The sequence below is a fragment of the Harpia harpyja genome, chromosome 11 (genome assembly GCF_026419915.1).
Source record: "Harpia harpyja isolate bHarHar1 chromosome 11, bHarHar1 primary haplotype, whole genome shotgun sequence".
Lineage (NCBI taxonomy): Eukaryota > Metazoa > Chordata > Aves > Accipitriformes > Accipitridae > Harpia > Harpia harpyja.
Window position 1 is genome coordinate 6,635,769 of NC_068950.1, and position 11,560 is coordinate 6,647,328.

Here is an 11,560-nt window from a genome sequence, read left to right on the forward strand (position 1 = left end):
TAGGAGACATTGGAATTTTTCTCCTGAAATTTTTCTCTTCCTGCATTAGCAGCTGTGAGCTTTGGGAACAGAGACGTGGGTGACAGATGGCGCACAGCTCCTGTCCCTGGCCTTAGTGATCAACACTGAAAAAGTGTAAGGTGAAGTGGTCCAGTGTTATCTGAACTGACACTGAAAGAATAAGGAATATTGCTGTGGCCTTGCAAAGCTCTGAGTAGGCTAATTAGCCAGGGTGATGGCATGGCTAATTGGACAAAGCTGGGTGTGGTACTGGTACAGCTGTTTTGCTGGTCTATGCAGGGAGGAAGCCTTCTTGATTGAAGTTAAACTATTTCTAGGTCCTCCCTAATGTGCCTGGTTGTGATTTCCTTTTGGTGGGACCAGATGCCACCTGATCTGTAGAAAGGATGCAAGACATCAAAGCTGTCCTTGCTTTGCGTGAGCATTGGACCAGATGGGTCCTGACTTCCTTCCAGCCTCAGTTACTCTGTGATTCTGAACCAAAGGACTCAAGAGTCTCCCCCAACGCAAACAAGCCAGCTAATTGTCCCCAGTGAACTAGAAAATTGTAGAGTAACAAACAGCACAAACCCCATTGATCTTTGGCTCAATCCAGCATAGCAACTGAGGGAGTTGTACCTTGGACTCCCCACCAGTTTGCTCTGGGACACGCATTCCAGGGGCTGCAGGTCCCTGGTACGAGGGGGAATGTACACAGCTCTGCCTGGACCAGGTGCTACAGCTGCTGCTACTGTGTCTGAGTAATCAGCAGAGATGCATGTTTCAGAGAGCAGCTGTTGAACAGAAATCATGGAGGGTCATTTAGCTAAAGTTAAAGCAGAATCAAAATGTAAAGCATTCGACAAAGCAGATGTTTTGCTGCTGGCAGGGCTCTGCTGTGCACACCAGCAGTGGGCAGTCAAAGTTCACTGTAGTGTCCACCCAGTGTCCAACCTTCTCCTGCAACCCAGCAGCCAGGGGAAGGCAGAAGTTTTGCCTCGCGTTAGAAGCTAGATTTCCCCTTGGTCTCAGCACTGCCCTGGAAACCAGCACCTGAGTGGAGTCTGCAGACCAGGTAGAAGCTGGGAAAAAGGTTCAATGTACGGAAGATGGTAAAGCAGTTTTGATTTATTTTCTGAGATAGATGAGATCACTTCTTCCCTCCATGTCATAGTCCTGGGCTCTTGTATTTTTCATGCTTCATTACAAGTGTTTGTAATTATATGAGTGGCTTCAGAGGCCAATTAAGCCTTCATTTGGAGGCTGCTCTGGATGCTGGAAGCCCTCCATTAGCCTGGGTGTCTGCCAGGGAAAAACACTACATTGTCTTTAACAACTGCACCAGCTCCTATCTGCTTAATGTTGATTTTCCTATTAAGTTCAGCTAATACTTTTCTAATTGTGTGAGCTGGGCCTGAAGCCAGGCCGGGTGACTTTTGCCATCTGCTTCTCAGGCTGAATCAGAGATGAGCAAAACACTTCACTGCGCACGTGTTCAGTCACATCTAAACAGCGGCTGTTCTCCCCAAAACTGACTCAGGCTTTTATTTGTGCCCCCTGTGTTGCTTCCCAAGGCAAGTGCCACACAGTCAGGAGATGTGGATACTAGAGAGCATGCTCACTGGAGCACTGGGGGCCTGGCATTGCATGCAGCTTACCCGTGAGGTGCCAGAAAGGATGCCATGGAAATCAAAGGCCAGCCCACATCTCTGTTTGTGGATGAGCCAAAGACCAGGAATTATTCCATGGGTTCTTTGAGGCAGATGATACAGTACAAACTGCCCAGGAGGGAGTATTTACAAATGGAAGGACTTGTTATATCCACGGGTCTGGGCATTCACACGGCATGGAAGGGAAGACACTAACACCATGGTGGGGTAGAAGATCTCACCCACCATTTTCAAGCAGAGTGCTTAGGGATGCCATTCATCTGCTGTGAATCTGTTACGAGAGGGTGGTATGACAAACCTACCAGACCAGGCACTTCTCACTGTGGTTGAGGCAGAGGTGTGATGTGGACCACCTCTACTCCCACTGCCTAACTGGAGAGGTACCACCTGGCTGCAGGCTGGGCATCTCTGTCCAGGAGCTGGTTCTGGAAGCCTCAAGGAAAGACGGGATTTTTTCTTCTGGGAGCAAGTGTAAAGGCAACGACCAAACAAAATGTGTGTTGTATCATACTGGCAGGAGAAAAGTTGACCATTCTCTGAGACTCTTGCTGAGAAATAGAAGCCTTCATCAACAGATGACTGACAGCCATCGCTGGAGGAGACCCATGGTCTACCCATTAAAAGTGTGTCCTTCTCAAGCCTTTTCTCTCAGGCTATGGTTCAAAAATACATATGATAACTTAAATGAAATTTAAGCAAATGTGTAGATTCATTGCTGAGTAGGAATGAACCTAAGCACATATGATTTTATATAATAATTGAATTAATATTCTTTAACTAAAAATGGCCAGGCAATTAAATAATTTAATAAAAAAGCTTATTTAATTTGAATTTGCTCTGAGTAACAGCTTACACCTTCAAATTAAAATATCAATAGGATAGCAATCACTAGTTTTGCATTTTTCATTTTAGAAACATTATTTTAACTTTAAAACCCTTGCAGCTCTAATACAGTTATTACGCGCTAGTCAAGTTTTAATGCCTTATTATATCCTAACGCTGACAAATGCAAAAGAAATTCACCTTGACTCTCAGCAGCTTGTGTTTGGAGCTGATTTGCTTCTGAATGTAACAGCCCCTTGTTTCAAGCCCCTCGAAAACCTGGCCCTAGGCAGGGCTGCAGCCAGTCACTTCACAGGGAGCCTGGGCCAGCGCTGTGTGACAGCAGCCGGTGCTAGCCAGGGCCCCCAGGGGACAGCAGGCCATCAGAACTCACTGATGGCCACGGGACCACCTATGGATGCCGCAGATGCTTGGACTGTGTAGATCACCAGGTCTCATCCCACAGACCTTTTGGAGCATTTGTTTTTGAAGAGTTTATTCCTCTACTAAGACAGGATTAAGAAAATGAGAAAGTGCTGAAAATTTAGGTGTTTAAGATAGGAAATAAGGTCTGGCAGCAAAAATCATCATTATTTTCTTAAGCATAAAAAATAAAAATAAAATTTTAAAAATGGCCATATGACAGGTTCAAAACCTAATTCATCTTGGAATTTCTGGCAGCACAATGTGCCTCCCGCTTAAGGTGTTTGGTATGCAGAGAGGAAAGTTTAGAGAGCTTGAAATTCGCTGCAACACAGCACTAGACATCCAAACAAGTCATTATTGTAGATGGTTTCCTGGTAGCTTAAAGAAGCAAGAAGGAGCCAGGGCTATTTCAGAGCAAAGTTGAAAACACTAATTGACTTTTACTCACTGGGAAAGAAGATGTAGCATGACAAACGGCTTTGTGGTTTGAATCATTAGAGACTGAGGAGAGAGTTGCTGGCTAATGGGACTCTACTGGGCAGAAATGGCTCTGTTAGGATTGCTGTGAGCAATTTGCGAGATGTGCTCGTGAAGCACAGGAGGAGTCAGCAGGGACCAGCTGACACGGCGTGGCCATGCAGAAAGCAAGGCGGTAGAGGGACGAGGCTAGAAAGGATCAGAGAAGAACTGGGCAGCACCTGATGGTTGCCTTCATCTCTGGGATGAGCAGTGCTGTGCAGCTCTTCCTGGGGAGGGCAAAGATGGCTCTGCCCATCTGAGGAGCAGGCTCAGAGGACAGATGTGGTGTCAGAGCCCTGAGGGCACTAATAGGCCTTAGTTGCCCTGACCAGCCTCACCTGGGCCCCCACCCATACCCTCTGCTTATGGACAAGGAGCTCTATTTAAACTCAGGCCTTTGGCCCCAGCTCTCTTCTGTGCTATGTTGTAGGTAGGTCTACCTCCAACTTCATCTCATGCTGCTCCTAATAGGGCTCCCTAAATGTCCCTTGCCCTAATCCATCCTAGGGCTGTGGATGGACCATTAGTTGGTCCCTGTGCAGGTGCTATGGGACAGTGCCCCTCAGTGTGGGCACTGCCTCTGCTGGGGTCATCCTCAGCTCCTGGCTTGTCCCCATTTATGGAGCATCTCCACTCCTGCTACTTCCTAACATGGCATATTCTGCAGTGGGTCCTCCTGAGAAGATGGCTGGAAGTCTGATGAGCTGCAAGGTGGCCACCAGACAAGCCCTAAGAAGAAGGAGCTGCTCTTCTGTCTTGTGGCCTGTCTTCTGGAGGAGAGATGCCTTCTAGCTACAGCAGTCACACACATTTATTTGTTGAATAATAAGGTGTGAATCCGGTGCTCTTTATTTCACATCATATGCATCAGGGTTTTTTCTAGCTGCTGGAAGAAGTGAGCTCAGAAATAATCCCAGGGTCAGTTTTCTAACATTAGACTGGGATTGTCTTTATTTACTTTTACAAACTTGGCCAATGCTCAAGGCCCTCTAATGTTATGCATTCTTCAGTAAACACAATTAACTGGAAACTCAGAAACACTGATATCATCTTTTCCCTTGGGACTGGTCACTGTGAGCTGCTTTCTCCAGCCAGAAAATCAGCTTCCTTTTCCCCAGGGCTGCAGAGTAGGTGGAAATCCATTTAAAAAAAAAAAAAAAAAAAAGTGAATAGGTTTGATGATGCAGCCTAGCTTGGCTTACTGTAGTGGTTAAAGGGCAGCAAAGCTTGGTAAGACTGGGAAGGTCTGGATTGTGAAGGGCAGCTGCATTTCCCACGTTGAAGACAGGTTGTACAGAACCAGTGGGGCCCTGCTATTCAACAGCAGTTCTGTGTTTGTCCCTGAGGCAGCTAGGTGGGATCATTAGAAGCAGGACATGCTGTGCACCCAACATTTAACCAAAAACCTTACATGTGGGTATCAGAGCTGAACTTTAGATTCCTGTTTTATTACCTCCTCAATAAGCCCTTGCTGAGGGAATGCAGGAAGGCCACCTAGAGCCTCACCAATGTCCAAGGCAGAGGCAAATAAACTACATTTGTAGCAGGAACTTTTCTAAGTGGTGTTACAAGCCCTTCCCCAGGTGATCCAGTCTAGTACTTCATGATCTTAGAGCTGGAAAAATCTTGTCTGCTGTCTAATCTAGTCCTTACTTGCTGTAATTCAGGACAAACATTTCTTGTCTTTAACCAGCATGGACACACTGAACAGTTTATCATCTTCTCTGTAACTGCAGCCTTTTATGGATGTGACATTTAGGTACTTCGTGTATCATTACCCGGTGTCCCTTTGGTCTGCTCACTTCTAGATTGAACAAACTCTCCGTCTTCCGTCTTGCCTTGTAGTTCTGTGATCTGGACTCTCTCCAGTTGGTCTGCAGCCATCTTGAAGAGCAATACCCATCTTCTAACCTCTTACTGAACATCTGAATGAGGCAGAGCATATTGATTATCCCACATAGACATGTATAAGAGATTTCTAACAGAAATAGTAAGGTTGAAGTGAAGTCTGAATTGAAATGTGTGTGTAAACAATGGGGGGAAAGCAACAGAACAAGGACTGAAAGAATGACCTGTGCTGATAACGTAGAGCACTGCTCCCAGAACCAGGTTCCTAGGATGCCATTCCTGGTTGTAAAACTGAAGAATGTGTTTATGGCATGACCAAAAGTCCTGCACTCTGGTAAGGTCACAGCACAGACAAGTTATCAGCAGAAGACCCCACATCCTGCCCAGAGAATGGCATTGAGGTTGCAGCAATTCACATACCATTGCTTCTCCTGACAGGCAACCAGGAAAACAAACGTGTCCAGACTAGGAGAGGCAGGTAATTCTGAAATCTGAAAAGTTTAGCCCATGCTGTTGGTAGCAAGAAGGGCATTGTATACAGCTTCAACCTGGCTGCCTGGCTTTCTGCACCTCCTGCGTCTTGCCCTGCCCTCAGCAACCTTTCCCTTCCATTTCTCCAGCAACACCAGGCTGCCCCAGCCTTTGCTGTTCTGTCTGTACTTCCAGGTCTTTTGTTCTTTGGTCTCTGTTGCTCCTCCCCTGTAGTCTGTCATCTTTCTTGTTGGTCTTGCAAACCTTTCATGCTGCTGCTGCATCCAAGCTGACTGTTTTTCTCCCTGGCTGTCCTAAATTCACAGGTACCTGCTGTCCTGTGCTTTTGGCTGTGTAGTCCTAGTCCTGCTTCTCAGTGCATAGTGATCCCAGGCTGGTGGCTTTTTACCTCCTGGGAAAAACTTTGTCTGCTTAGCCATGTACTTGATTGAAAGCTTCTGTATCTCATCCATTCATACTGCACTGACCTTCAGCAGACTGTCTGTGTGGAGAGCACACTCTGCTCTCCCCACCCTTCATTCCCTGTGCAGGATTGTTCATGTTACAATTCTCCATGCTTTTCATCATTACCAAGTCTGTGCTTACACTGCTTCTGAGCCGTGTATGTGCTAGATTCAGTGCTGCTCTTCCGTGGCTATTTGGAGATTCTGGACTGATTAGGAAGTGGGAGGGTGTCTCCACCCAAGCCCCTTGGAGATCTGATCTGATGTACTTGCAGCTAAACAAAGTATTTGCTTCACTGAATTGTAAACTCTGGGTAATTGGGCCAGTTAGTTCATGAGTGGAGGTTGGCCGAGATAGTCATGTTTCTGCACCAGTACTGAAACAGGTTTCCTGAAAATACATTAGGAGCTGCAGAACACAGAATAGGGCTGGATAAAAATTGGATGGACTCTTGGCTGGGAATAACTTCTATGTCCCTATATAATAACACCTGAGGGTGTACTGTGGGTCAGTTTGGGGTTCAGGGTCTGTTTTGTTGTGATATCAAGCAGATACTGTTAGACTGAAGATTTGCTGTAAGGCTCTGTTGATCTCAGGCTGGGGGTAGCATATCTTCCCCCCCCCCAAACAACTTCAGACAATATATGAAAGGGAAATTGAAGAGAAAAAAAATAATAACCCATCTGCTCTTAGAGCTGTCCCCATTCCACTTCCAGCCTCTGCTGCTCATTACCTTGTGACTCATACAGAACAAAGACAAGGAGAATTTTAGAGCTAATTTCTTTAAAATTTGAGCCCACTTTGGTCTCTGCTGCTGACAAAGTCCAACCTGCTTCCCCTACTGGACTGATGGGTTTTGGGCCAAGTGCACATATATTAAAGAATTTAAAAAGCAGTAAAACAGCACAGCAGGATTCGGCCTCTGTTATTCAGGAGCCATAAGTAAAGGCCATCCACAACTGGATGCAGGAAAATGGAGAAAAACAGAAGGAAAAACCTCTCCTGTCAACACCAGATTTCATATAGTGGAGTAACTGCTAAACTCAGCACTATCACGTTGATGTACCTTGGCTATGAAAGTACATGATGTGGGTGTCATCTGTCGACAGTGCCTGTTCCCTCCTAGTATGAGCATCATGGTGTGCAGTCCTTTTGACAGACCAGCCTTGGGGATGTGGCATCAGGCCAAAGATGCTAAACTGGAATATGCTGGGCCTAGGGCAGTGAGTTCAGTGAGCAGGAGCAGTCTGAGCTTTCATGAGAAATACCTTGAGCCGTGCTTTCAGGGGTTATGGCACTGCTTGAGCAGGTGATGGCCCTTGGTCCCACTCTTTTCTCCATGACTTTTTTTACTTTTTGTGATTGGGATGCAGCTGGCAAGACAGGTGGCCTCTGTGCCTCCTGGCTTACTTCCTTCACATCTCATTGATCAGAGGCTTCTTCAAGAGTTGCTCATTAACGCTCGAAGAGAAAAATCTTGTTGGAACACAATTTTTGCTTGATACAGAAAGTGTCGCAGTCCTCACTGGGAAGCTGCAACCAAACAGCTCTGCAGACCAATGGAAGCATGCCCAGGATGGTGCCTTTAGATTACTGTAGCACAGAGTCCCTCAGCGTAACAAGGATATGAGCACCGGTGATTAGCCGAGAAACCAAGCTTGAGGGCTTGTTTTGATTTCTGCTTCAGCCTTCCAGTCTAACACACTTAATGCGCATCAGGGAGCAGGGCAAGGAGACACTTTGTTCTCATATCTTGCAAAGTCAATCAGTTGCATAATATGAATCACAGAAGCAGCAGGAACGTGATCAAGTGCAGAGAAGGGACACATCAAATGCTTTATTATGGCTATGGGGAGGGGTGAGCCAGGCCTCTCTCTACCCAACTTATCTTTCCCAAACTGCCTTTGAGCCTGTTTTGCATCAGCTGCCTGTCACTCTAAATACAGCTCAGACTGTAAGGTAGCTTCCCTAGAGCCCTTGTCTATTAGAATAGGAGAGGTAAGCACCCACAAAAGCCTCCAGAATGATTCGGAGAGTTTAAATTAGCCACTTCCTCCGCATTAGCCTCACAGCGGGGCAGGGATTGCTCAGGCTGCGTGGGGAGCAGAGCGCAGTTAGAGCCAGCATGGGTGCGAGACAGGTGAGAGACAGCACCAGGGCAGGGTGTCACCCTGGCCTGTTGATTCAAAGGGCTGAACTCTGAGGTGGAAATGGCCTTTTTTCTTAAGATAAGGCTTAAACTCAGAGCTCCTGCAGCTCGTGAGCCGGGCCTAGGCAGCTAGTCTGGTGTGGTGCAAGTAGGTTTCTTTCTATGTCCCAACCCCATCCTTCTGAAGCCGGACCACTGTGCAACCAGGAGTACCTGTCACACCATCCGAAGGAGTGTGAGCACCAGGGATCCAGTTATCATGGTAGCCTGAGCTCTTGGCTGTTTCCCCTCCTGAGCCTTCTGCTTTTCTTTCATCAACAAGTGCTTAAAAATTTTACAAATCCGTAGTGCTTACTCAAAGGTTTAGCTGCAGACGTACCAGCCCACATCAGGAGGGACAGACCCTCTGCACTGGACAGAAGTGGCAACACCCTAACTGAGGATGAGCCTGAAAAAAGCCATATGTGGTTTGGGCAGCGTCTGTCTCTGACATGGAAGAAATGCCTCATTGAAGCTTGATGGTGCCTTAGAAAATGACAGGTGACCAGTCTGTTCTTTCCCAGTGCAAAGGCTGATGTGATGGCTTACCAGATGCTCTACACACCTGCTGGCAGATAAGCCCCACATATTTTGGTTGAAGGAAGCAGGGTTACAAGGTGGATAGCAGTGAGGTATATTGAAGGGAGAGGGGAAAAAAAGAAATCACTCCAATATGAAGCCTTCCAGACATCTGCTACTGTCTTAGGCTATTTCCTTCTTTGCCTAACAAACAGCAAGAGCATTTGCTGTTGAAAGCACGTCTGAAAGCTGTGGGAGCGTATAATGACTGTGAGGGGCTTCTGGGCTTTCTTGCTCCACTTTGTAAATTCATCTTGCATCCTTGTTATATTAGCACTATTTTTATCTGCTCTTACTCAGAACGTAAGTGATTCTCCATCATCAATCTCAAGCACAAGGTAACAATAAAGACAGTTAGGGATGTTGCTGAGCAGAAGGGTCATGCTGGAGGCCTGTGCCTCGCACAGTTCCCCTAAAGATCCTACCACACTGTCCCAAAGCACTGGGGCACTGGTTTCAGCTCTCAGGGACCTCCCTTGCAGGGCAGCAAGGACACTCAGCACGTGCACATGCTCCCTCCAGAGACAGCTGAGTGTCCCTGGAGACCCTTGGCTGCTGGACAGTGTTCCCAAGGATTGTCTTGTCCAGATGCCATGTGATGTGTCCTCCTCTTTCCCATGGCTCATCTCTGGGCCCTCTTCTCACATAGCTTCCTGCCCACTCCATACATCACTGACCACTCTTTTCCTCCTTTCCAGCTCTCATGACCCCAGCCTTTCCCATTTTTGGCCAGCGTGGCTCCATCCTATTCCTCAGCCTGGCCTTCCCTCCACATCTTCCCAAGATGCTGGTGCTCACGGGGCAAGGGAGGAATACAGCTAGGGTCTGCTCGCAGCAAAGAGGTAGGACACGTCTCACAGAGTGGAGGTGAATGCAGAGTGCAGCGTGGTCATGGCATGAGCCTATCTCAGTGACAGAGACAAGCAATGCCCAGGGAGGATTTGCTGGCTGTCGGGATATTGGGCATGTGTTTACAGGCATTTAGTGCTCTATGTAACAAGCCAGGGTCTGTGCCTAGCAATTCTTTCCAGGTGGGACAAGCCCATGAAATTGGGCTGAGTGGCAATCTCATGTGAGGGGTTTGTGGGTAAAGTTAAGCTGGACTGACTGGGACTGCAGCATTATTTCACAAAATGGAGAAACAATTTATCAGTACTACCCTCACCTGAGGCTTGCAATTTCCTACGATGCACAAGTAAGATAAACACTCTGTACTTATGGAATATAAAGCATTTTGTACATGGTGGCAGTCAATTTATACCATGATAATGCTGAACAGTACAACTCTTTCCAGAGCCATGCTTGTCTTTAGAGCTAGCTTGTCTCTCCAGTGATCAGAAACAGTACCCTGGATCTGGACATACTTGACCTGAGAAAGTCCAGGTCCATAATGTACCTTTGTGGCTCCATCTCTGAGATTATCCAAGGCAGCATCTCCTTTGATTTTTGCATTATATCCTTGGGACCACAAGTCCTCTGTGGATGACAGTTCAAGGATTGCTGCAGTAGGTCTTGGGCAGATTCCTGTGTGATCCAAGTGATCCTGTGTTAGATGAGCCAGTTACAGATACTGGAGGCTTGATTCAAAACAGGTGTGGAAGCCCATATTTTTTCTTTCTGTGTTGAAACTTATTTCTAGCTGAAACACGAAAGCACAAATGTGCCTTGGGATAGCAGCTTGCAGGAGTCTCACCTGCTGAGCCAGTAATTGCAGTCTTTAGCATCCAGCCTGCATCCAGAAAGACAGGCAAACACGGTTTCAGAAGAGGCAATGAGATCTCAGCCACGTGCATCCAGCTGAGAAGTTCAGAAGGATGAAATGTAACAACATGGAGCATTTATTTCTTTTTTGGAAAAAGCAGAAATTTCTAAATGATGAAGCATTAAATGTTGTCACTCTCAGCATGATGCTGTGAGCATCAGCTGCAGGGCACAGCCATGTACCGTGTGCCATAGATTTTGCTCACAGCTCTTTCTCTGCTTTTTTTTTTTTTCTCTGTGGCACAGTGAAGCTCAGGTCTGCTTGGATTTTTCAGCATGGCTGCAACATAAATTTTAAATAGCAAGAGGTCTTGGCAAAACAGTGCTCACTGAGCAGTGACTGTTTTCCAGTAGTCTTTGCATGTCTATTATATACTGTATGCATTCCTATGCAATCAGCCTCTGCAGCAAGTGATGTTTTCCCAGTGTAGCAATTCCACATTTTTCCTACATTGGATGTTGTCACTTGTAGTTTCATTCTGTCCAATTTGCCTCCAAGACACAGATCAAGGAACTTCAGGCTAGGATCAACTGTTTTCAGTGCAGTTTCATTTGCTGCTTCCTTTTTGTGATTTCTAAGCTAGCTGCACATCAGGGCTGACTGATCTGTTGAATACCTGGCACCTTTTAGACTTGCCCTTCAGGCTGGGGCCACATCAAAAGCGTTTACTTCTACCCCAAGTCAACTCAGCCATTGTGTGCAGCAGGCTGGTATCACTCAGTGCTTTTGAATGAATGCTGTTTCTCCGCTGCAGGTGCTTGTCCTTGGTTTTGTGTTTCTTTAGCCTGCAATCATGATGCTCTGCAACCC